This window comes from Tamandua tetradactyla (genome assembly GCF_023851605.1).
Source record: "Tamandua tetradactyla isolate mTamTet1 chromosome 1 unlocalized genomic scaffold, mTamTet1.pri SUPER_1_unloc_2, whole genome shotgun sequence".
NCBI classification, from domain to species: Eukaryota; Metazoa; Chordata; class Mammalia; order Pilosa; family Myrmecophagidae; genus Tamandua; species Tamandua tetradactyla.
The window spans coordinates 268,694-296,531 of NW_027518238.1; the positions used below are offsets into that span (position 1 = coordinate 268,694).

Here is a 27,838-nt window from a genome sequence, read left to right on the forward strand (position 1 = left end):
AGATAGATAGATAGATAGAATCTCTTTAGAGCAACTATTAAAAAATAAAATTAAAAAGACAGGCATAGTATCTTAGTTTGCCTGAGCTTCTCTCATAAATAGAACAAAATGGATTATCTTGTAAAAAAAAGAAGCAATTTATTGGCAGATTGTTTTGAGGCTATGAGACATTAAAACTCAAGATATCAGAAAACCTTGCCTTCTCCCCAAAGACTGTTGCATTCCGTTGCTGGTTGTTGGCATGCCTTGGGGTTTCATGTCTCTCCAGTGTTGTGGCAATGCTGTGTACTTTCTCTTCCACTCACTTTCTGCTTCTCCCTGTGGCCTTCTCAGACCCCAGTATCCTGTTTCTATTCTTTATCAGGTTTCCAGTAATAGATTATGGCACACCCTGCTTCAGCTGGCCACAATTTACCTAAAAAACATCTTTGAAAGGGCCTAATATAATGTGTTCATGCCCACAGGGATGCAGATTAAGATTAGTTGGCATACATAATTCAATTTATCACAGATAACTTTGACTGCAAATACTATAAAGACTGGATGTGAAGATTCTTCATGACACACATAGTTTTCAACATAATTTTATCCATCCTCTTCCCACTGCTGCTTGCCCAACTTGTGTCAGGTAGCAGGGTAGCTAAAGAAAACACAGGGTCTCCTCCAGAAGGAAATCGAGTACATGTCAAATAGTGTAGGACTCGACATAGCATGTTGCATTTTTCAAAGATGTTGCAACTGCATTTCCCAAACCTTTCCTCTTTTACAGAGTCATATTGTGTTACTCCCATTGAGAGATGGTGTTTATTTCCCTATTCTTAAATCATGGTAGAATTTTCTGTTTGTTTTGACTAATAGTCTATAGAGGAAGTGATGCTATGTGACTTCCAATGCAAGATTCTAAATATTTCATGCACTTCCACCCTGCTTTTTTTGACACTTGAATTTGAAATCCATCCACCATGCTGTGAGAAAGCCCCAAACTAGCTCAATTGGCGCACCCACATGGGGAGTCCACGTGTGATTTTTCTGGTTGGTGACTTAGCTGAGTTTCCTGCTGATAGCCAGCACAAAGCAGGCTATGAGTGATTGAAAGCAACTTCAGAAGTTACAGCCTCCAGTCATCCAACCACTTTCAAATTCTGAGTCTTCCCATCTGAGGGTTCAGACATAGGAAACTGATAAAGTAGTCTCTGATGCATCCTGTCTAAATTTGTGACCCACAGATTTCATGCACATGATAAAATATTGTTTCATGACTCCCAGTTTGGTGTGATATTTTTCATACAACAGTTTTAACTGGATCACCTGGCTAATATGAATTGGTAGGCAATATGAAAGTGGATCCTCAGAGTGTTAGCAAATGGAGGCTAAAGCAGGAAAACTTGTAACCTACAATATTTAAATTAGAGAAGGTAAAAAATTATTCACTTTATTGGATAAAAACACCTAAAAATGTAGAGCAGAGGAAGCAATGAAGATACATGCAAATGTCTGTTGAGTTGGGAATAAATAGTAATTAGAAATCAACAATGCTTTTAAAAAAATCTATGAAGCACCTAATTCAGAAAAATAAAGAAAAAATATGAAGCAAAATAAATAATGTTATGAAGAAGAGAACATAATGTTAGCAGAATTCAAGACAGTTAATAAAAAACTTGTTAATAAATTAATATCAGATTAAATGGATAAAGTATTTGAAAAATATAAAAACTAAAATTGAATCATGAAGAGATAGAAAATTTCAATAATCTTATAGCTAGAAAATTATTGAGTCACTAATCAAAAGTACTCAGAGGGAAATATCCAAGAGAATCTAATGGATGAATTTTTCAAGAACCAAGTCATTTTCAGTTTTAAAAAAAAATATTCCACATAATGAAAAAATTGTGTGTTCTATGACGTGCATCAAACAAGGATATTATGAGAAAGAATATTAAATATACCTGTTTCTCAGTTGATAAATTTGTATTCAATCTCATGATAAAATTCAGAGATAAGAAAGAAACCTCTTTAACCTGTTATTACTCGTTATAGATGCTGGTTGTGAAACCCAGATTCTTCCATGAGGGCAAAGATTCTTAATACCTCTGCTGCCAGTAGTCTTGGCTGTTGATGATTCCAGCTGATTCTTTCCATAGCAATTGCCATTAGTAGCAGAGCTCTACACTGCCCATTGCTTTACTAGCACCCCAGTTTGCACCCACACCCAGGGACTGGTCACTGTGGAGCTATAATGGCCCAGTCTCCCACCTCAACTCAGGACAATTAAAAGGGCCACTCACTCTCTCTGTGGAATCAGCTGAGGCTGTTGTTGCAACTGCAGTACAAATCTTTTACCTAAGAGAATTTCCAATGAATTTCTTGTACACAAAAGTATTTCTCATAGCATTATTATTTCTTTAATCAGAGAAGCTGTGGATATACAGAACTATTTGCTTAAAACTCAGGATTCCCATATACCACCCCACCACTAAGGTCTTGCCTTGTTGTGGAATATTTGCTGCAACTGATGATAGCATATTTTTGTAATTCTACTACTTTTTTTAATAGTCATAATCAGTATTTATTAGGAGATTCTATGCTCTAGGCACTGTGAGAACGAATTTACACAGATTACCTCACTTATGACACCCAATACACAGGTCTGTGAAATACGTCCTACTTTTTAGTTTTTTTTTCAAATTAGAGAAGTTGTAGGTTTACAGAAAAAAAATCATGTGAAAAATACAGTATCCCATTATCCCCCTATTGTTCACACTTTGCATTAAGGTGGTACCTTTGTTAAAATTGGTGAAAGAACATTAAAATAATACTGTTAATTATAGGCCATAGTTTGCATTAGATGCATTTTTCTCCCATACATCACCCTATTCTTAACACTTTGTATTAGTGCCATATATTTATTATAATTCATGAAAGAGTATTCTTACTCTTGTCTTGTTAACTATAGTTCATCAACAACAGGATTTACTGGTTTACACAATCCTATACCCTCTGTTTCCCTTATTATGTGATTTTATCACACTTTAAAAGTTTATATTTCATATGTACATTATCATGAAATATGACTTTTTCTTGTCCAATTTTATTTTGACTCTTATTGAAATTAAAGAGGTAATTTGTATATTGAGGATACAACAGTATTGGGTTTTGCATTTTGTCCGCGACTTCTCGCTCAACGTCAAGTCTCCGGCCGGCGGGTGAGACAATGAGGAGAGACAGAGAGACGCAGACAAATCCGCGCTGGTGAGAAACACAGATCTAAGACACGAAGCAGTTGTGAGTACAAACCTTTACTGGGGCTATGCTTGCATTCTCTGTAACAGGTTCCGCGCGGGCTAGAATACCCCACGGGGGAGCAACCTCTATGCGGCCGTCAGGTACGGCTCCCTGCGGGTCGTCTCCGCTTTACCCCGTCCGGGTAAAGCTTATATACATAGTCAGGGTCCAATAAGTTGTTGCCGCGTCTAAGAGGGTGATTGGTAGATCGGGTTGGTGGGCGTGTGTGTCATACGCGGAAGCAGGATGTGGGCGCCATCTTGGCTCACTCGATGGGCGGGGGGAGCTCCAGAGCAGGCTGCAGCGCGTCCACTAGGCCTGACCCAGGTGGCGGCTCTCCACATCTCCCCCTTTTTTACTTATTTTGACCCGGTGTCTCCATTGATGAGTGAGCTCCCGTGGGCCGGAACGGCCCACTACATGTTTTGGTGCTTTGGGGAGTCTGGACTAGGCTTGCTAGGCACCAACCAGAATGCCTCCTCATATAGAGACCGGAGGGCCCGTGAACCGGAAACCACGTGACCCTCCCTGCAGTGCTTCGCCTCGCAACCGGGTTATGAGGGGGGCAGGAGAGCGGCAACCAGAGTCGAGAGTGTCGTAGGTGTCTCTGTGCAATGGCTTAAGTCTAGTCTGGCCAGGACCGCGACTTTGCCTAGAGACCCTCTTTCGACCAAAATTATGACTTCTGGTGCCGCCACTTATACCTGGGATACAGCCATGGGCTTTGCGGCAGACCTTACTTTCGAGCGTCCCGCCTTGAGTGGCCGTGACAGGCCACGCAGTGGGGGGGAGGACAGGGCTACGGTGCGGGTGTCGCCAGGGGCATCAGGGGCAAGTGACATAGCCAACATAGTGGTGACGCGTAGCTGTTGCTGCGTCTGGAACAAGCGTTCTAACAAACATTTAACAATGAGCAGAGTTACTAAGAGTCCCACTGCTAAAAGAATCCAAGTGGTCAACCTGGGCCAAGAGAACCATGAGGTGACTTGGTCCCACAGTAGCTCGTAGTGGGAAAAGTGGGGTTAAAGCTAGTTTCTCTTCTACTCGGTCGGAGGGTCACTTGCACTGTTGTTGTCATCTTTTCGGTCGTCGCCATCATCAGTAGGGCTGGAGACCGGGCCTGATGGTTCAGGTCGAAAGCTTGCTGACTTGTCGGGCAGCAGTTTCTCGGCGCCCCCGGGCGGTGTCACGGTTCTCACCAGTCTCTCCGGAATCCACACCGGCTGGCGTCCTGGTTCCTGGGGAAAGACACAAACAGAGCCTCTGGCCCAGCTGAGCACTGGGTCAGGGCCTTGCCATTGTCCTGACAGGACATCCTTCCATCGGACTAAACCTCTATGTGGAGGGTTTGGAGTGGTGTGCTGAAGCGCAGGTGTCATTCCTTGTGAGTTTTCATTCAAAAAGTTATATGTAAACAAGGCTACAGACAGTTGAGCTTTTGGGGACAGGCCGTGGCCTATACCCTCTTTCTGTTTTTTAAGCAAGTCTTTGAGAGATCTGTGCGCTCTTTCAATGATTCCCTGCCCTTGGGGGTTGTAAGGGATACCATGTTTTAACTGCACTTCCATAGTATCACAAAATTTTTGGAAGGTTTTACTAGTGTAGGCAGGTCCGTTATCTGTCTTCAATATTTTTGGTTTGCCCCAAGCCGCCCAGGCGGCAAGGCAGTGAGCGACAACTTGGTGGACTTTCTCTCCTGTCTCAGCAGAGGCAAATATGACTTGAGAACATGTGTCTATTGACACATGTAGATATTTGACTCTGCCATACTCCGGATGATGGGTGACATCCATCTGCCAAATATCTCCTGGGATAAGGCCTTTAGGGTTAACTCCAACTGAAGGGACCACCCTCCATTCTGCACAGTTTTTGCAGGTTCTGACTATATCTCTGGCAGCTGCACGCGGTATGCTAAACCGCTTGGCTAAGGTGCTGGCATTGATGTGAAATTTTGTATGAAACTCTCGAGCTTGCTGATACGGTGTCAGCGCAGGGAAGATGTGTGGTTGCCGAGTGGCCACATCTACTATATGATTTCCCTGTGTCATGGGGCCTGGTAGGCCTGTGTGGGCTCTAATGTGAGTTATGTAAAAAGGGTGTTGTCTGGCACGTATAGCTTCCTGTAATTTGGCAAAGAATGATTTTACTGGAGAAGAATGTCTAATGATGCCCACCGTCTCTAAAATTTGTACAGAGTTTGCAACATAAACAGAGTCAGAGACAATATTCAAAGGCTCGGCAAAACTTTCTAGGACGGTGATGACGACCTGTAATTCTACCCATTGAGGTTTCTGCGGTTGGAAGAGCACCGTTTTGGGAGTATCCCCTTCCACACAATAAGCTCCTGAACCGGAGCTGGAGCCGTCCGTGTACACGGTAGGGGCGCCCGCTAGCGGCTTAGACGAGGTCACTTTAGGAAAAATTACTGGGTGCCGAGTAACAAACTGCAAAAGGGGAGCTTTAGGAAACTGATTGTTGATGTTTCCTAGAAATATACACCGGAGGATTGCACATTGATCTATGCACCCAGCGAGTATCTCAAGTTGTTGGGAAGAGTAAGGTACTCTGAGGTTTTTAGGTTGCTGGCCGAAATGCTGCACAGCCTTTTTAATGGATTCTAGGGCTAACTCTGCAACCGCTGTAGGATAGTGCTCTAGGACTTTTTTGGGAGAAACTCCAGGGTGGACCCAGAGTAGTGGTCCTTGCTGCCATAGCACTGCCATGGGCTGTAATTCTGTCGGCAGTACGCAGGCCTCAAAAGGCTCGTTGGGGTCTATTCTCTTCAGTGTAGCGCTACTGAGCGCCTGCTCTACTTGGCACAGTGCTCTCCTCGCTTCAGGCGTAAGGTGCCTGGGCGAAGTTATGCTCGAATCTCCTTTTAGCAAGTCAAAAAGAGGCCCTAACTCGGTGTTGGGCAATTTCAAGTATGGGCGAAGCCAATTGATGTCCCCCATGAGTTTTTGCACGTCGTTAAGGGTGTGTATGTTATCTAGCCTAAGCGACATCTTTTGGGGGGAGACATGAGTAGACGTGACTTGTGCTCCCAGGAAGGTGGTGATCTCTGCCGTCTGTATTTTTTCAGGGGCTATTTCTAGACCGGCTTTTCTGAGTTCAAGGACTATATGTGACAGCACTGTCTCGAGGAGATTTGCATCTTTATGAGCTAGCAAAATGTCATCCATGTAATGAAGAACTCTTACTTGGGGGAACCGATGCCGAGTGTTGGCCAGCTTTGCAGCGACATATAGCTGGCACATGGTAGGGCTATTGGTCATGCCTTGGGGCAGGACTATCCACTCGAAGCGATTACAGGGCTCCTCGTGATTAAGAGGAGGCACAGTAAAGGCAAATTTGCGGGTATCTTCAGGGTGAAGTGGAATGGAAAAGAAGCAATCTTTAAGATCCAGGATGAAAATCGGCCAATGCTCTGGCAGTGCCGAGAGGAGGGGTAGTCCCATCTGAACGGGTCCCAAGGGCTCCATGCAATTATTAATAGCCCTTAAGTCATGCAGCAGTCTCCATTTGCCTGATCTCTTTTTTATGACAAATATAGGGGTGTTCCACGGTGACGTGGAAGGAATGATATGGCCCTTTTCTAGTTGTGCTGACACTAGGGCGTGTAATGCTGAGAGTTTTTCCTGTGGCAGGGGCCACTGAGGCACCCAAACCGGAGTCTCAGTGTTCCACCTTAGTTTTATAGGTGTGGGTGGGAATCTCTTCTCAGTGGCCCCTAGGAAAAACCCAGGCCTCGTTTATCAGAATTGGAGACAGCCTGTATAGGTGTTGTGCGCCCCTGCAATGAGGCTCCTAAGCCTTTGCCAGGGACATATCCCATTCCTTTTAACAGATGCTTAGAAGTTGGAGAACAGTTACTGGTCAAAGTAACGTCCATCTGGGCTAGAATGTCTCTTCCCCATAAGGACACGGGCAGGGCTAACACATAAGGCTGAAAACTACCTTGATGTCCTTCCTCATCTGCCCAATGAAGGGCAGTTGCACTCAGCATGGGTGCTGAGACCTGGCCTATTCCTCTAATGGTGTCCTCCGCCTTGCACGTCGGCCAGGTGGAGGGCCAGTCTTGTTGTCTTATAATTGATCGATCGGCCCCGGTATCTAGCAGGCCCAGGAAGGATCTGCCTTGTACCTTAATAGTCAGCATGGGTCGAGACTCCAGAGACATATGGAGGCCCTCGAAAACCTCTCCACTGGATCCGAACCCTTTAGTCCCTCTCTGTCCGGTTCTACTTGGAAAGAATGCATGTAAGCTGGGCAAGAGCAGGAGCTGTGCCAGCCTATCGCCTTCTGCAATGACTAGGGTGCCTAGCTGAGATTGGACCATAACTTGGGCCTGGCCTGTGAAATCTGAATCTACAAGTCCTGGTATAACTGTTAATCCTTTTAGGGCTGTGGATGCTCTTCCCAATATGAGCCCCACAGTACCAGTCGGTAAAGGCCCTTTGAAAGATGTCCCCACTAACTGGACACCCATGGAGGGGGTCAGTACGAGTTTGGAGGTGGCACGGAGGTCCAATCCTGCTGAGCCAGGGGACGCACGGATTTGGTCGGATGCTGTACTGTCGAATGGCATGCAAGGGGGTCCGTCAAAGGGGCGGACCCCCTCTGCCCGTTTTTTGGAATCTGTTTGGGGAGGCCAGAAATGCGCGCACCCTGCGCATCGAAGACTGACTTGCAGTCCTCTGCGCGGTGGGGTCCCTTGCGGCAACGGCCACATAGTTTGGTCTCCACATGTGGTCCACTAAAATGCTGAGTAGTGGGTTGCTGGCTTTTATTGGGGCAGTCTCTTTTAAAGTGTCCTGACTGGCCGCAACTATAACATCCTTTAGGCCTTGTCCCTAAGGCTCTCGGGTTTTTTGTAGTTACTTGTAGGGAGCTGGCTAGCATGGCAGCTAGACCTGCATTGGTTAACGGACTACCAGCGTCCGTGCAGAGCCGAACCCATTCTGTCAAGCTTTTCCCTCTGTTTTGTGCTAGAATGACTTTACATTCTTTGTTGCACTGCTCAAATATCATCTGTTTAACTACAGCCTCAGCTACTCCTGGGTCTGAAAAAATTCTCTCAGCTGTGGTTTGCATCTTGGCTACAAACTCCACGAATGGCTCGGTGGGGCCCTGGTTTATGCTGCTGAGTGAAGCTTGAGCCTCTCCCTGTCCTACCAACTTCTTCCAGGCGCCTACGAAGCAGCGGAAGATCTGTCCGTAGACTTCTGGGGGGAACCCTGTCTGATTTTGGGAGTGGGCACCTTTCCCTAGCAGCATATCTACATTCCAACCGCCACGTCTACTTGCTGCGTTTTTTGCGGCTTGCTCTTCAGCTAACTCCTCAAACCATGCTTTCCAATCTATATATCGGCCTGGAGGCAGACAAGCACGGGCTAGTTGGTATATGTCTGCGGGTGTATGGCATAGGGCGGAAAGATTTTCAACTAAATTTAATGTGAAAGGAGCATTGGGACCATACTGATGGACAGCTTGTCGTAACTCCTTTAAAACTTTGTAATCATATGCTTCGTACTGATTATTACCTTGGGGATTAATAATAACCGGGTACATTTCTGGAGTTGATTCTGACTTAAGCGGTTGGTAGCCGCCTAGTATACCAAAAGGTCTAAAGGCTGAAAAGGGGTTCCATTTCCAGAAATGTCTCCCTCCATCACTTGGTGACGTAAGGTCTCGAGGGCTCGCGTACGCAGGCGGGGGGTACGGCTGTAACTGCCCTCCCCATGACCAGCCTGCAGGGGGCTCCGGACCTCGCAATGGAGGGCAGACGGAATTACCTGATGCTGCCACTCGAGGGAGCCCTTGCTTACCATCCACCGGAAGGCGCCGCGTCTCTAGGGGCGCAGCGGTAGGGGCGGGCGGGGCGGAGGGCAGCGGGGGCGAGACCGGGAGCCCCTCCAGATCGATCAGCAGAGGTGCGCCTGCACTCTCGGCCTCGTCACCATCTGACTCTGAGTCAGAGTCGTCTGAATTAGCGCCAGACTCTGGCGGCTTACAAGTGGGCGGCTCACTTTCACAGGAGCCGTCCGCTGACGAAGCCGACCGAGTCTCTTAAGGTGAACTTCCTGACTGCCCCATGCTTGCAGTCGGCACTGTCTTTTAATCACTCGGGGAGCTCTCCCGAGTCACCGGGGCTACCTGAAAACCCGCGGCCCTTAACTCTCGCGTAACAAGCGGCACTCACCTTTCCGCGGTGATCAGGCGTGAAAAGACTACCGTGAACTCCAGAAGCGCGTCCTCACCAGCAGGTCGAGCGAAGAGATTCCCCGTACGGGCCACCACTTGTCCGCGACTTCTCGCTCAACGTCAAGTCTCCGGCCGGCGGGTGAGACAATGAGGAGAGACAGAGAGACGCAGACAAATCCGCGCTGGTGAGAAACACAGATCTAAGACACGTAGCAGTTGTGAGTACAAACCTTTACTGGGGCTATGCTTGCATTCTCTGTAACAGGTTCCGCGCGGGCTAGAATACCCCACGGGGGAGCAACCTCTACGGCTCCCTGCGGGTCGTCTCCGCTTTACCCCGTCCGGGTAAAGCTTATATACATAGTCAGGGTCCAATAAGTTGTTGCCGCGTCTAAGAGGGTGATTGGTAGATCGGGTTGGTGGGCGTGTGTGTCATACGCGGAAGCAGGATGTGGGCGCCATCTTGGCTCACTCGATGGGCGGGGGGAGCTCCAGAGCAGGCTGCAGCACGTCCACTAGGCCTGACCCGGGTGGCGGCTCTCCACAGCATTTACTCTTTTAGTTTCCTTTACATATAATCTTCATTTCTTTGCACCACTCCAAGCCACCCTCTACTTTCTTTTCTTTTCAATCAGCAAAATTTGCTTTTGTAATTTATAGTTGTTGATGATCTCTTTCAGTTTCTGTGTATTTGTGAATATTTTTTTTAAAACTCTCCCTCACATTTGAAGTACAGCTTTTTGGGGGGCTGGCAGTTTTCCTCTTTCAACATTTTAAATATATCAAATACTGCCTGTTGACCTCCATCATTTTGATGAGAAATCAGCCTTTAGCATTATGTAGGATCCCTTCTATTGAGAAATCACTTTTCTCTTGCTGCTTTCAGAATTCTCTTTGCTCTGGCATTTGACATTCTGATTAGAACATTTCTCAAGGTAGGTCTATCAGGATTTATTCCATTGGGTGTACATTGTGTTTCTTGGACATGTATATGTATGTTTTCCATGAGAGTTGGGAACTTCTAGCCATTATTTCTTCAAATATTCTATTCCTTTTCACTTCTCTTCTCCTTCAGGGGCCATGATACATATGTTTGTGCAGTTTGTGTTGTCATTCAAATTCCAGACACACCACTCAATTTTTTCTATTCTTTTCTCTATTTGTTCTTCTGTCTGGAAGATTGCACTTGGGCTGTCTCCTAGTTCACGTATTCTTTCTCCCACCTGTTCAAATCTGCTCTTGTATGCCTCTTGTGTACTTTTAATCTCTGTTATTGTGACATCCATTCCCATAATTTCTATTAAATTTCCTTTTATACATTCAAATTCTTTTTTATGCTCACATATTCTGTTCTTAATATCCTTTAGCAGTGTATTCAAATTTTCTTTCATCTCCTGGAATTGATTTAGGAGATTTGTTTGAACTTCCTTGATTAGTTGTTTCAAATTCTATGTCTCCTCTGAAGTTTCAATTTGTTCCTTTGTCATAGCCATACATTCCTGTTTCTTAGAATGGCTTGAAGTTTTCTGCGGATGTCTAGGCTTCTGATTATCTTGATAAGTTAACTCTTAATATCAATTTCTCCTCCTCTAAGGTTTTAATGTTGATTGGCTTTGTGTCAAGGCTCTTTTTTAATACTTGTTCCAGCTTATTCTAGGCCTTTAGATTAGGCTGTATAAACTGTTCAGATTTTCTCACCTCTTCTTAGTGTTATTCTTGCCTGGTGATACAGTACAATTTTCAAGATTGCACTTTTTGTGTGATTGCTTCACCTGCAGGAGAAATATTCCTTTCTTCTGTTCTTTATCTAGGAATCTTGATCTGTTTAGTTTGTGCACAATTGTCTCTCCAGCTCCTAAGATTTGTTTCAATTGTCTCCCTCACTCAGTGTCTGTTTTCCTTACACTTTTCAGTTCTTTAACTGAAGTGACCCCTCCCCCAACCATAATTGTGTTGTTGTTATTGTTTTATGCCTCTGGTTTCTTCCTTGTTAGGATATCTCATGCAGGAAAGCCCAATGGGGTCAATTCAGAAAGATAGGTAACTTTAGTAAAATCTATTTTGTTGTTAGTTATACCAGCCAACCTAAATTGGATTGAGTTTAGTGCACCTCTCCCCAGCCCTTCTGCCACAGTCTGTCTCTCTGTCCTTTTTTCTTCCCTGGGCTCCCATCTGTATGCTGTACTTCTCAAGTGGCTTGTGCTCCACCCTGGTTCTCTGTGGCTGTGGGTCCCTGTGCCTGGGCATGTTGCTGTGAGTTGCTCTACAGTCTGTCTGTCTGTGGGAAGGACTTGGGCCTCTCCTCTAATTGACTCCCTAGCTGTGCAGGAGCAAATGAGGGGGAGGAAGAGAGGACTGAGTGTCTGAGATAGAAATTTCCTACCTGATATTTCACTTTTTCTTTGATTCAGCCTTTGTGGAGCCCTTCTCCAATCTCTACTGTCCTCCAGAGTTCTAAGCAAGTGGCTTTTGTCCTTTTATTCTCTGAATCTCTGGGGAGGCTTTTTAAGGGGATGTCTTGTATCACCATATTGAATGGTACCTTTTTTTCATAGTCTTTGTTTCTGAGTATCACAATAGACAGCAAGAATGGTGCTATCAGGGCTTGTTCAAGGAAGTGGGTCTCAAAGGTGGATTTTTGGAACTAGATTATTCATTTTCCCAATAGCTCACTGGTACTGAAGACATCACTGCTGCTGGTAGATAAATAATCTATAATACTTGCCATATGATTACAATTAAATTGTGAAAACATTCACAGAGTCAAGGAATACTGGGGAAGGGAATTCACTGATGGTGTAATATTGAGGTTTTTAAATTGCTGGAGGACATAGTGACTGTAAGGACAGTGGAACTGAGTAGCTATCACAGAGTACTATTTATTAATTGGTGAGAAATGGCTCTTGGCTGTTCTCTGTAAGCTAGGACTGATGGTAGAAGATGCTTTTATAGATGAGGTATTATATATGGCAATGAAAATAATAGAATCCTGAAAAATAATTGAATGACAAGTGATAGTGCTTAAATGCCAGAAAGAAAGGTAAATGCAACTGTTGCAATGATTGTGAAGGTTGGGGTGCAAACAGGGGCCTGATATGCAGATTGCTGTAGAGACAGTTAATTAATCACTCCCAGAAACAACAAATATACTATAAAAAGGGATATTGCTCAATCTGCATAATAAAAATAAATAAAGGAAAGATGTGGAGGTAGCTTGAAACTGTATGTATATCAGAAAAGCATATTCTTAAATCTAATTCATTTCTGTGGGTATGGAGCCATTTTAAGTTGAGCTTTTTGATGATATTACTTCAGTAAAGATGCGATTCATATCATTTAGGATGGTTCTTAATCCTGTGAATCCTTTAGAAGAAAATGAAATTCAGAGACAGAAAGCCATAGAAACAAGAAGCTGAAAGAAGGAAACCTGAAAGACAAGGTGGGTGTGACTGCCATAATGGACAGCAGACTCAAAGCAACTTAGGAACTAAAGCAGATGCTATCGGAGCAGCTGCCGCATAAAACAATCACAAAGCTCCATCCAGTTTCTTTCCTGGGGATATGTTTAGCTCTCCTGCCCTCCAACTTATTATAATCAAAAGTTCTAAATTACATGGATACTCTGAAGAACATTGCATTATTCTTCTATGTTGATAATATCATGCTATTTTGATCACATATGCAACAAGTGGAAATAATATCATAGGCCATCATAAGACATGTGAGAAACACATCGTATGAGAACTTAGGAAATATCTGATCACTGAATGTTTCAGTGTCTAGTGATGTGGAGCATGTTGGGATATTCCTCTAAAGGGACTGCATCTCATACCACCCATCACTAAAAACAACAAAAAATCCTGGCAGGTCTTTTTGAGTTTGTGGAGGCAGCATGCTGCATATGATTCCTATCCATTTGGAAAGTGGCTCAGAAGGCCAGCAACTTCAAGTGGAACCTAGAGCAGGAAAAGGGTTAAACAAAAATAAATAAAAATAAAAATAAAATGACCCGTTATTTGTGGCACCCAATATGGCAGAACATACTATATTAGACATGTTAATATGGGAAAACTCCCTCTGCAGTAATGATAAGCACCACTAAGAAAGCCAAAACATAAGTGCCATGGGTTCAGGAGCAAGAACATGCATGCTAGCAGCAACAGAGAAATCATGCATCTGAGAAACAGCTCCTTGTATGTTCCTGGACTCTGTAAGGGACAAAACTCCTGGCTATGACAAAATAGTGAACTTGTGGCCAGAACGGAACTATTTTGATCTGTGTTCTGTTATAACTAGTAAGTCATGAGAGTTGGCTACCCATCAATCCCTTTTCAGATGTAAATGGTATATCCAGGATAGGGCATCAGCAGGAGGGAACAAAAGTAGGTTGCCAAGCAGGTGGAACAGACCTCCATTTCTCCTACCCACATGATGCTATACTAATCTTGAGATCCTTAAAACAGATGAGAAAGGAGTATATAAACTGAGCTTGCCTCAAAGATATGTTATCTCTATTTCTGGGTGAAAATCTAAAATACGGTATTGCTACATTAAATGCACCCAAGTAGACTATTAGCACACTAAGAGGTGTCCCGAAAAGTCACCAATGGAGGGAAATTTCCCACAGGTAAATCTTTGTATAGTCAGTAAGTGTGAGTGGAAAGGCAAGTGGCCTAGATGAGTACATAAATGGGCTCATGGGAAATTGCAAATGGTCTGACTAGTTGCTGAGGAGTCTAGGAGAAAGATTAGAAGATCTAGGATAAGCCTATCCAGAGAAAAGGTATATGAATAGATATCAGGGAGAGGAAATTAAGTGCTCAGATCTTTGTATTACAGGTCAACACACACCAGACAACACCCATATCAAAAGACATACTAAAAAATCACATAGAACTGACTAATCAGTTTCTTATAAGTCTCTCCAGGGCTGGCACAATGGGTGCAAGAAAGAATAACCATGGTGGCAGAGATAGAGGCCTGAAAAATGGGGTCAACATGGTATGTTTCCACTCCTCAAACCTAGTTCAGGTACCTCCTGAATTTGCCAATAGACGAGACAAAGGATCTTTTCAGATTAGTCTATGACTCACCTCTATTAGAACTGACACATATTCCACATATAGGTTTAGTTGCTTCAGCCCCCATGGCTGGATCTAACATTACTTTCCAAGGGTTAAACAGTGTTTGATTTATAATTATGCATAAAAGCACATTGGAACAAGAAATTATTTTAAAGAAAAAAAAATGGCAGTGGACACATGACCATGGGATCCACTGGTTTTGCACCAACCAGAAATATCACCCTTTACAGGTAACTGAAGGAGCTTTCCAAGATGCACCTGAGGTGCCAGATTGGAAATAATAACTTGGGAAGATGAGAAGCCATCCTTCACTTTGGTGCATGCACCTTAGATCAATGATGATTAAATGATGCTGGGTCTCCAATAGGTAGAATGCATAGGTATAGGAAACAAAGAATGGAAGTAAGAGTATTCCATTAACCATTACTTTGACTTAACCATCTTTGGGGAAATTTGTGTTTCTCCTATCAGAAAATCAGAGTTCTGAGAATTGGAAGATATCATCCCCAAAGGGAAATTTCTTCCACCAATAGACATGAGGATCTGCTTATTTTTAAGGTATACTTCCCTTAAGGAAATCAGGCAAGACACAAGTAGTCACCATTCTGGTATGGGTAACTAACTTGACAATCAGAAAGAGTAGGGCTACTCTTAGCCAACGGGAATAAAGGAAAGTAGATTTGGGACACATATTATCCATTAGGCATCTCTAGCTGCTCCTTTGCACAATTTTGATATTAGAGAAGAGCAGCAGCCACAGTCCAATAATAGTATGGTGATCAAGGGCTTATCCTATCAGAAGTGATCAAAGTCTTACACCTAACTCCTTCCCACTCCAGACAAGCCACTTAGACCAGCAGATATATCAGCTGAAGATGAAGTCAATGTAATACAGGTAACAAATGAGAAATAATGATTATCAGTCACAGCTAACAGAAGCTTGGAGCCTGAACTTCATCTCATGTGTCTCTTCTATAAGTCCCCCCCAAAGGAAACCAACCACAATCCTGAAGGAGCTGTTCAATTTGCTGTATTTATTATAGTAAGCAAGTGAATACAAGTGGTACAAGTCTTGTATGGTAGATGGTGCTCAGGTTCACCACCAAGATAAGCCCTTGAGGACCGAGGCCCCTGCTCCCAGGAGGGTCACAGCTTAGGCACTTTGAGGAAATTTATCATAGCCTAAAGGACCTGCCTCACCCAGTATTATGCTTTTTTTATTGTGTAAAGTCCACAGCCAGCGAGGTTGATGTGAAACTACAAAGGTATAAGCCACTTGCCTCAATTTGGTACAACCCTAAAGGGCTGTTTCAATTCCAGAGATCTCTGTTGGAGCAGATAAAACTTTGTGTGTGTGTGCATGAGTGTGTGCATGTGTGTGCATGAGTGTGTGCATGAGTGGGTGCATGTGTGCACACATGTGTGTATGTGTATGTAGTATGGGTGTATGACTGTTCCATACTCCTCACTCTCACAGTTGTTCCAGAGATCACTACCTAATAAAATCAATTTCCAGACTTGAAGCAGTTTACAGACCCAGAGCCCCTTGAATGACGGGGAGGCCAGGTCCCTTTGGAGGAGAACCCTGTTACACTGCCACAAATTTATACTGTTATTCTTCCTCCAAGCCTTCCCCAAGGAGACCAATGGCCTTTTACCAGAGTAACTGTGCATTGGGGAAAAGGAAATGATCAGCTATTTCAGGGATTATTAGACACTGGTTCAGAAGTGACATTAATTTCAGAGGACCCAAAAAGTCACTCTGGTTCCCCAGTCAGAGTGGAGGCTTATGGAGGCCAGGTGATCAATGGAGTTTTAGCTCAGTTCCATCTCATGGTGGGTCCAGTGGGCCCTAGACCCATTCTGTAGTTATTTCCCCAGGTCCAGAATGTATAATTGGTATAGACATACTGAGCACCTGGCAGAATCCCCACATTGGCTCTCTAACTCATACAGTGATGGCTATTATGGTGGGAAAGGCCAAATGGAAACCACTAGAACTGCCCCTACCTAGCAAAATAGTAAATCAGAAGCAATACTGGATTCCTGAAGGGACTTCAGAGATTACTGTCACTCTTAAGGACTTAAAGTATGCAGGGGTGGTGATTCCCACCACATCCCCATTCAACCCTCTTATTTGGCCTGTGCAGAAAACAGATGGGTCTTGGAGGATGACAGTGGATTATCATAAGCCAAACCAGGTGGTGACTCTAATTGCAGCTGCTGTTCCAGATGTGGTATCATTGCTTGAACAAATCAATACATCCCTGGTATGCAGCTATTGATCTGGCAAATCCTTTTTTTCTCAATAGCTATTAGTAAGGACCACCAGAAATAGTTAGCTTCCAGCTGAAAGGTCAGCAATATACTTTCACTGTCCTACCTCAGGGGTATATCAACTCTGTAGCCCTATGTCATAATCTTGTCCACAGGGACCTTGATTGTTTCTCCCTCCCATGAGACTTCACACTAGTCCATTATATTGATGATATCATGTTGATTGGACCTAGTGAGCAAGAAGTAGTAACTACTCTAGACTTACTGGTAAGGCTTTTGTGTGTCAGAGGATAGAAGATAGATCCAACAAAAATACAGGGGCCTTCCACCTCAGTGAAATTTCTAGGTGTCCAATTGATGGGGCATATCAAAATATCCCTCCTGAGGTGAAAGAGAAGTTGTTGCATCTAGCCCCTCCTATGACCAAAAAAGAGGCACAATGCCTAGTTAGTCTCTTTGGATTTTGGTGACAACATATTTTTCATTTGGATGTGCTACTCCAGCCCATTTATCAAGTGACCAGAAAAGCTGCTAATTTTGAGTGGAGACCTGAACAAGAGGAGGCTCTGCGACAGGACCAGGCTGCTGTACAAGCTGCTCTGCCACTTGGGCTGTATGATAAAGCAGATCCAATGGTGCTGGAACTGTCAGTGGCAAATAGAGATGCTATCTGGAGCCTCTGGCAGGCCCCTATAGGAGAATCACAATGCAGACCCTTAGGGTTTTGAAGCAAAGCCCTACCATCTGCTGCAGATAACTATTCTCCTTTTGAGAAACAGCTTTTGGCCTGCTATTGGGCCTTACTAGAGGCTGAACACTTAACCAGCATCACCAAGTTACCATGAGAACTGAGTTGCTTTTCATGAGCTGGGTGTTTTCTGACCCACTAAGCCATAAATTTGGGCGTGCACAGCAGCACTCTATTGTAAAATGCAAATGGTATATATGAGATAGAGCCTGAGCATGTCCTGAAGGCACAAGTAAGTTACATGAAAAAGTGGCCCAAATGCCCATGGTCTGCACTCCTGCCACATTACCTTCTCTTTCCCAGACCAGAGTTATGGTCTCTTGGGGAGTTCCTTATAGTGAATTGACTGATGAAGAGAAAATTCAGGTCTGGTTTGTAGTTGATTCAGCATGATATGTTGGTACCACCCAAAAGTGTTCAGCTGCAGCACTGCATCCCCTTTCTGGGGTGTCCTTGAAGGACAGTGATGAGGGGAAATCCTCCCAGTGGGCAGAACTTTGAGCAGTGCACCTGGTTGTTCATTTTGCTTGGAAGGAAAACTGGTCAGAGGTGACTCATGGGCTTTGTATACTGACTCATGGGCTGTTGCTAATGGGTTGGCTGGATTGTCAGGGACTTGGAAAGACCATAATTGGAAAATTGGTGACAAAGAGGTCTGGGAAAGAAGTATGTGGGTAGATCTTTATGAGTGGGCAAAAAATATGAACATATTTGTGTCCCATATAAATGCGCACTAGAGGATGACTTCAGCAGAGAAAGGTTTTAATAATCAAGTGGATAAGATGACCCATTTTGTGGATACCAGTCAGCCTCTTTCCCCAGCAACTCCTGTCATTGCCCAATGGGCTCATGAACAAAGTGGTCATGTTGGTAGGGATGGAGGTTATGCATAGGCTCAGCAACATGGACTTCCAGTCGCTAAGGCTTGGCTACAGCAACTGCTGAGTGCCCAATCTCCCAGCAGCAGAGATTCACACTCAGCCCCCAATATGGCACCATTCCCCAAGGTGATCAGCCAGCTACGTGGTGGCAGGTTGATTACATTGGACTACTCCCTTCACGGAAGGGGCAGCAATTTGTTCTAACTAGAACAGACACATATTCTGGATATAGGTTTGTTTTCCCTGCATGCAATGCTTCTGCCAAAACTACCATCCTTGGGCTTACAGAATGCTTTATCCATCATTGTGGTATTCCACATAGCATTGCTTCTGATCATGGGACACACTTCACAGCAAATGAAGTGTGGGAATGGTTACATGCTCATGCAATTTTCTGGTCTTACCATGTTTTCCATCATCCAGAAGCAGCTGGATTGACAGAACAGTGGAAAGGCCTTTTGAAAACTCAATTACAGTGCTAACTAGGTGGCAATACCATGAAAGGTTGGGGTAATGTTCTCCAGGAAGCTGTATATGCTCTGAATCAGCATCCACTGTATGGTGCTGTTTCTCCCAAAACCAGGATCCATGGGTCCAGGAACCAAGGGTTGGAAATTGGGTGGTGCCACTCACTATTACTCCTAGTGATCCACTAGGAAAAGGTTTGCTTCCAGTCCTGCAATCCTGAGCCCTGCTGGTCTACAGGTATTAGTTCGAAAATGGGGAGTGCTTCCTCCAGGAGAAAACAATGATTCCATTGAACTGGAAGTTAAGACTGCCACCTGGTCACCTTGGGTTACTTATGCCATTGGATCAACAAGCCAAGATGGGGATTACATTATTGTCTGGGGTGATTGACCCTGACCATCGGGGGAAGTAGGACTGCAACTACATAATGGAGGTAAAGAAGAGTTTTCTTGGAATATAGGAGATCCCCTAGGGCTTCTTTTAGTACTACCATGCCCTGTGATTAAAATCAATGGAAAACAGCAGCAACCCAATCCAGGAAGGACTACCAATGGCTCTGAAACTTCAGGAATGAAGGTTTGGGTTACCCCACCAGGCAAAGAACCACGGCCAGCTGAAGTGCTTGCTGAGGGTAAAGGGAACATGGAATGGGTAGTGGAAGAAGGTAGTGATAAATATGAACTTCCACCTTGTGATCAGTTACAGAAATGAGGACTGTGATGCTGTTTTGTTCATGTTATACTATTTAAGTTTTAAGATATCAAGTTAAAGAATGAATATTACCCAAGGATTTGGACCTTATTCTGGAGAGATTTAATCGTTTCCTGTTATATGCAGGACAGTTGAGTATTGTTAGGTGAAAGAAAAAATGTGTTTTATTGTTTTTTATTGAGAAATTAGGTATGGTTTAAGGTGGTATGTACAGATGCCAAGTTGACAAAGAGTGGACTTTCATGGTCAGGTTCATGTGTCAACTTGGCCAAGTGGTGGTACCTATTTGTCTGGTTGGGCAAGTGCTGGCCTGTCTGTTGCAATGAGGACATTTTATAGAATTAAATTATGATCATGTCAGCTACATCCATGGCTGATTCTGTTTGTAATCAGCCAAAGGGGAGTGTCTTCTGCCATAAGCACTGCTTAATCTGATCACTGGAAGCCTTTTAAGGAGGATTCAGAAGAGACAAGCTCTTCCTGTTTCAGCTGGTGAGCCTCTCCCATGTAGTTCATCCAGACCCTCATAGGAATCATCAGCTTTACAGCCCGCCCTATGGATTGTGGCTCTGCATTCCCACGGTCATGTGAGACACTTTCATAAATTTTATATTTGTGAGTGTTCCCTGTTGATTCTGTTTCTCTAGAGAACCCTAACTAATACACCCTTTGAGTCTTAGTTCAAGTATTTTAGCCTCCACTTACTACTATACACTGCTGAGAAGACACGGTTGTTGGGATTCACTCTGGAAGATAATTTTATTTACTCTATTTCTTCCAGGGAGAGAATCATAGCACCCTTCCATCCTAGACTCTATAATTTGAGTTTGAGTCTTGCCTAAGAATTGGATCTAGGATATTTGCAAAATCGAAAACATTCTGAATAAAAGTCGTTGGATTTTCTACATAGATCAATCTGTTATCTCAAAGTACAATGTAAATTATGGACAAACATGCATGCAATTTTGAAAATCAAAAAAAAATGACTGAAGAGATGGCCTTATATAGAGGAGTGAAAAAAGCAGTCCCATAGATTGTGTGTCAAGAGAGATGTGAAACTAAAGTTGAAAGAATTAAGCATCGCAAAGAAGAACACTGCATAATTGGAGTGAGTTTAACAGTTTCAAGTTGTGCACAACAAGAAGCAGCTAAATGTATAAAGCAAAAATTATTAGTAATGCAAGGAAAACTCAGTAAGTTCTTAAATTTGTCATGTTCCAAATTATATATATGTATGCATAACATATATAATATGTATATATTATTCTATATTATTCAGAATTAGATCTAACAGAAAAACTGAACTAACAAATTCAATTCAATAAATACGTGTATTTTTTTTCTTAAATGTATCACAAAATTGGTGGTTCAGTGTTGGAATGCTTGCCTGCCATGCAAGAGACCCAGGTTTGACTCCCAGCACATGCACCTCCCCCAAAAATGTATAACAGATATGAAATTCAGTCATGTACTTGGCCACACACACACAAATCAGATTTTATCTCCCTAGCAGGGATGACCCCGAAGGATGAATCTGGCCCTGGCACTGTGGGATCAATAATGCCATCCTGACCAAAAGGGGGAAAAGTGTAACAAATAAGGAGTCAGTGGCTGAGAAAATTCAGAGTTGAGAGGCTACTGTGCAGTTCACTCTTACAGAATCTTCAGTTAGACACTGCTACTATCACACTTACTAAACTGAAACCAAAACCACCCCTACCAACCCTAAAGAATGTCTAGGGTGTTATATGGCATTCTGCAAAGTTTTCATACACAGGGTAACTTTCCAGAAATCTACAACCTCCAAATGGGTCCCTGGACCAGATAAGTCCTGAAATGCAGAGGGGGCCAGTGTTTCCAGAGCATCAGCTAGTTCCACCCCCTTATTCCACGTTATTGACAGCTCCTTCCAATGTGAAAAAGTCAAAATGGCCATAGCCCAGATACCACTGAAGAGTGAGAGAAAGATCAAAGATGATGATGGGGTTACACAGAGAAAGTCAGGTTTAACAAATGAGTATGAGTGCTGAATCAGTATACTGATATTTCTTTTAGTCTTCAGTACTTGAGAAGCAGCTATTAACAAAAACCTAAAATTGCAGAATTGTAACCAATACCAAACTGTGAAATCTGTTCTACAACTAAGTGTTGTGATGTACTTTGAAATTTATTACTTTCTTGTATATATTATTTTTTAAGAAAAAGAAAAAAAGGAGAAGAAAGAATATAATAGAGAAGACAGGATTTAACAAATGAATATGACTGCTGAATCAATATACTGATATTTCTTTTGGTCTCCAGTGTCTTAAAATCAAAAATGAAAAATTGTGGAACTTCAACCCATACCAAACTTCAAAATCTGTTGTATAATTACTTGTTAAGATGTACTTGGAAATTTATTGTTTTTTTGTACATATGTTATTTTTCACAATTAAAAAAATCAGACTCTACAGGAAAGACTTTGATCACAATCTTGTAAAAATAGCAAACAATAAAAAAGATAAAAAACTTCTTTGTTTGGAAACTGAGAAACACTTTAAAAAATAACCCTCAGATAACAGAGAAAGTCAAAATAGAAGCTATAAGAGGAGCTACAATCTCAGCAAGTGATTCATATATCACTTCATACTGAAATCTATTTGATACAGATAAAACTAAGTTATGAACAAAATGAATAACCTTCAATGCCACAGTATCAAAGAAGTAATTATTTTAAATAAAGAAGTAAAAGTTATAATGAAAACTACACAGAGATGGCTTGCCATGAAGCAATGGATGTTGCTATTTAGCACTGTTTTACATATTCTTGCAAAACAATGAGACAAAATGAAATAATTGGTATAAACATTGGAAGATAAAAGATAAAATTATCCTTTGGGTAAAAAATATTCCATTCATCATAACAACAACAACAAAAAGACTGAAAAAAATGTAAAATAAAACAAAAAACAAAAATCCCTAAGAACTACCCAGTAATACATACATTTATAAGAAATACACAGAACCCACATGAAAAAAATAGAAATCATATTGAAGGACATAAAGGACTAGGTACTTCGATTAAATGAGTTAATAGCACAAAAAGTTATCTCTTGGAAAATTAACATGCAATTTAATTTTGATTAGAGTTCCAACCTTTAAGAAAATTTGTATAACATTATCTTAACATTTGTGAATGAATACCAGGGAAAAGCCAAAAAGTCCTTTAAAAGAAAGGTGTAAGAGTAATGGTCTTAACATATTAAAACATTAGACAAAGCCACAATAATATAAAAAATATATATTATCACTGGAACAGAAATAAATGTGAATACTTATGGGATTGTTAAGTAAAATAAAGATGGCTTATTCATTCAGTGGGAAAATAATGATTTTTATTATCAATGGTGATTGTGTAGCTGGCTATTGAATTGGAATGAAATAAAGTTGAATTTACAAGAATAAATCCCAGAAGGATTAAAGACTTAAACATAGAATGAAACTATAATACTCTTTACAAGAAGATCTAAGTAGCTAAATGTGCAACTTATGGGTTAGGGAGAAATATTTACTTCAAATAAGAAATCCTTTACAACTTCTTATAAAGGACATTTGGTGAGACAAAATAAGCCAGAAATGAAAGAAGAGTTATGGTATGGTCTCCTTTAGAAAATGCTCATAAGAAAACAAGGACCTACATCATTATTCTTACAGCTAACACATTTAATCTGGAGTGGTAATTTTATTTTCTGGATTTTGAGAGGATGTTTTATATATCTATAGCCTGGTATTTAGAGATAAGAATGAAGCCAATCAGGTTGGGATTAAGGTAATTCAGAACACAGAGATAAGGAAAACATTGTCTATATTTTAGAACTGCACCTACTCCTTGAGACCAAAGGCAGAAAGGTTTATTCTGTCTGGAACCTAAATTTTCTGTAGCACATAATTGAACTCAACCTGCCTGGATAGCTCATTTGAACAACAGAAACACAGGGAGCCCAGAATAAGAATGATGGTCTTTAATTCTGTATAGTTTAATGTAATGCCTGGATACATCCTAGAATATAGTAAGCAGATAATCAAAAAGTATTGGCAAAGACCCTTGAGGGATGGGAGTAAAAATATGGAAATATTAAATTTTACCATCAGGGAATCCCCTGATACTGTGTCAAACATTAGGGACACCCAAATCATTAGGCTAAGCCTTTGATCTTGAGGCCTGCTCTTGTGAAGCTTATGCAGGTAGCAGAGAAGCTTAGCCTACCTACAGGTATGCCTAAGAGTTACCTCTGGAGAACCTCTTTTGTTGCTCAGATGAGGCCTCACTCTAAGCCCAGCTCTGTAAGTGAAATCATTGCCCTCCCCACTATGTGGGACATGACATCCAGGGATGAAAGTCTCCCTGGCAGTGTGGGAGATGACTCCCAGGAATGAGTTTGGCCCTGGCACTGTGGGATCAACAATGCCATCCTGACCAAAAGAGGGAAAAGAAGTGTAACTAATAAAGTATTAGTGGCTGAGAGAGTTCAAACAGAGTGAGGAGACTACTTTTGAGGCTGCTCATACACAAGCTTTAGCTAAATATTGCCACCTATCATGTTTTGCCAAACCTCAACCAAAAACCATTCTGTCCAACCCTAAAGAACATCTAGGGCTCTATATCAGATTCTACAAAGGTTCCATGCACTATGGTTATTCTCCAGAAACCTACAACCTCCAGATGGATCCTGAAACCTAGAGGGCTCAGCCTCTCTAGAACATCAGCTAGGTCCATCTCCCTACCCCATTTATTGACAGCTCTTTCAACATGGAAGGTTAGAATGGCCAAAGAGCAAATACCCCTAAAGAGGAGGATAGAAAGATCAAAGGTGATGGTGGAGTTACACAGAGAAGTTAAGATTTAACAAACAAACATGATTGCTGAATCATTAAATTGATATTTCTTTTAGTCTCAAGCATCTTTGAGCAGCTAGAAGTAAAAACCTAAAATTGTGGAACTCTAACCCATACCAAACTCTGAAATCTGTTCTACAACTAATTGTTGTGCTGTGCTTTGAAATTTATTGCTTTTTTTGTATGTATGTTATTTTTCACAAAAAAGAAAAAAGTCTATTGGCTAGAAGGAAAAATTTGAGAGGATGGTATGATAGCCTATGTCAAACTCTGGGATCTGTACTGTAGTGCTCTGAAAATTATTGCTTTTTTATTTCTTTGCTTTGTATATTTTTAATTGTATAATGTATATTTTATAATAAAAAAGTAAAAAAAAAACCCAAAACTATATATATGCTCCTCTACCCAGTACCTCCAATTCTTAGAGCACAATCACATTATGAAATATTAGCCATTAAAAAGAGTTAGCTCTACATAAGATAATGTGGGGCTTAAAACAATGATGTATCTTTGAGTCAAAAAAGACAGTGTATGTGTTCCAGTAGCCTTGATTCTTGAAGATGATTGTATAATGATATAGCTTTTACAATGTGACTGTCAAAATTTGTGTCTGATGCTCCTTTTATCCAGGGTATAGGCAGATGAGTAAAAGAATATGGATAAAAAAATGAATAAATAATAGGGGGGTAAGAGGTAAAATAAATTAGGTAGACTGAAATACTAGTGGTCAATGAGAGGCAGGGGTAAGGGGTATGAGATTATGACTTTTTTCTATTTGTTTTTCTAGAGTAATGCAAATGTTCTAAAAATGATCATGGTGTGGAATATACAACTATATTGATCATTGTCACTGATTGTACACCATGTATGGACTGTATGTGTGTTTGTCAATAAAAATATTTTAAAAAATAAAAATAAAAAGCCTAAAAACAGCCACATATAAAACAGTGTAATATCATCTCACTTATGTAAAGTTATATATTTATGTATATATTTTCATATACAATGAGATATCTAAGTGATATTCATCAAAATGTAACTTCAAAGCTTTCAGATGATTTTTACTATCTCATGTATTTTTTTGCATTATTCAAACATTCAAGTGTTACCATATATTTATATAATTAATATTTTTGAAAAAACACACAGAACCTAGTTATCTTTTCCCTTTCCTTCCCCTATGCAATCAGCTGTCAATTCATATTAACTGTACCTCCAAAGCATTTCTCACATCTGTCCTCTCCTTTACATTTCCAGAGTTTAAAAGCTTTATCATCATCTCTCCCCTCTAGTGTCAGAACAGCCTAAATCTTTTGCCTCTAATCAGCATTCCTCACTACCAGTTTGGATTCCCATTTTAAAATACATGCTCAACTATGCCAAGTGCCTGCAAAAAACTTTTGATAGCTCATTGCTGACTGTAAAATCCTACCAAAAGTCCAGTCCTACCAAAGCATTTTAGATTCTCCTGAGTATCATCCCAACTATCTTACCATCCAACTTCATTTGCTTGCCTGTTAAATCCTTCATTCAACAAGTATTTATATTTATTGAGCACTTACTATGTGCTAGGTAAAGATTAGCACTTAAGATGTGAATAAATAGCCAAAATTACCTGTCCTCCTCAAGACTGCAACCCCTAATCTTGTGGATCTAATATTCTACTGGGGGGGAGGGTAGAAAATAAACATGAAGTTAACTACTTAGTATATAAGATAATCATTATAGAGGATAGAACAGGAGTGTTGGATTGGCAGAGGATGGTGGGAGTTTTTAAATACAGGGACCAAAGTAGCCCTCAAGTTTGACACTGCACAAACTTGAGGGAAGTAAGGAAGCTACCATGGAGATTTTTGAGGAAAAAAAATCAAAGTTTTTTTTCTTTTTTTTTTTTTTAATTTTGTGAGCAAAATATTACAGGTTGAGCACCTGCATGTTCCAGGAATAGGAGGCCAATGTAACTGAAGCAGAGTGAGTGAAGGGGAGAGCAGTTGAGAGATGAGGTCAGAGGCGACAGGACAGGGGTCCAGAACAGATGATATTATTGAGCCTTGTAGGCCTTTACAAGGACTTTGGCTTTTACTGAGAATGGAATGGGGTATGTAGCAAACACTGATGATGCCTGGGAACTACATCCTTCCAGTGGTATCTCTTAGCTGATAGGTGTATGGGCTAAACATCCGAGCTCTGAGGTGTGACCTAAATGGACTCCCAGAACTCCCTTACAGGAGTGAACTGAAGTTACTTTGGTTCTGGAACCACAGGAAATTTCTTGATATTGCACCTCTGTGTGGCATTCTTCCTTTTCTTGTTGCGCTTGCACAAAATCCTGTTGGTTTCACCTGGGAACACTTCCTAAATTACCTTCACATAAATTCTTGTCTCAAGGTCTGCTTCTGGAAAACCCAACTGAAAACCAGAAGCTACCAGAGAGTTTTGCATGAGATATGACACGATTTATTCAATAAATTGTTGGTGAGAATAGTGAACCACTGGAACTATTCTTCAAATACATAATTGCATAATTCCATGTCTTTACCCATGCTTGTTTCTTTACTAAATTACTTCTTTTGTTCCCCCACAATCAGGAAAGGCCAACTCATTTTTCAATGCCAACTGAAATGATAACTCTTCATGAAATCTGTTCTAACGTTTTTATGGCAGCCTGTTTTCAGGGCAGTCCCATTACAACAGTGAGTGTCAGTTATCTGCTTGTTTTTATCTAGACTCAGATCATTAAGAACAGTGACAGTATCTTATTTTTAAATAATTATTTCCTAGAGTCCCTAACACAGTGCTTTGTACAAAGAGTCTATCTAATACAAGCTATTGAATTTCTGACAACTTTTTGTAAAGTTTTCTTCTAGTACTGGATCTAATACCAAATTTAAAAAACAATAAAATCTCAGTTTTCATCTAAACAATAACATGGATAAGAGCAAATGTTAATTTAAATGTAATTGGGTATATTATTTTTCACATGGAGATGTGATCCCAAAGAGTTCTTATTCTTTGGCTACAAAGGAGTACTATAGAGAAGTTAAGCTTTATAAAAAGCATATTCATCATAAAATTAATACACATTATAAAATATGTTATATACTTACTTGGGGGAAAGCACCGGAGGACTGACAAAAGACCGAAGTGCATCTTTCACCATGTCTTGCATGAGATGGGTTCCAAAGACCTTTTTGTTATTCACCAGGAAAGTGGTCTTAAAAGTAAATATTATTTATTAGTAATATATCACAATCTAGACATATTATTCTATGTACAGATGCCATTACTGTGACAAGAGTGTACTTAAA

General features: G+C 41.5%; 1 protein-coding gene across 2 annotated transcripts in view; it reads right to left on the reverse strand.

Moving 5' to 3' along the window:
* Positions 1 to 27,838, reverse strand: part of LOC143672704 (N-alpha-acetyltransferase 35, NatC auxiliary subunit-like) — an 81,116-nt gene that overhangs the window by 27,840 nt on the left and 25,438 nt on the right. Inside the window, exon 5 of one of the 2 annotated variants that reach the window (XR_013169951.1) lies at positions 27,638 to 27,744. The gene's annotated coding sequence lies outside the window, so the exon portion shown is untranslated. Of the gene's footprint in view, positions 1 to 27,559; positions 27,745 to 27,838 lie in introns of those variants that run through there. The other variant, XM_077147258.1, reaches the window with a different exon arrangement.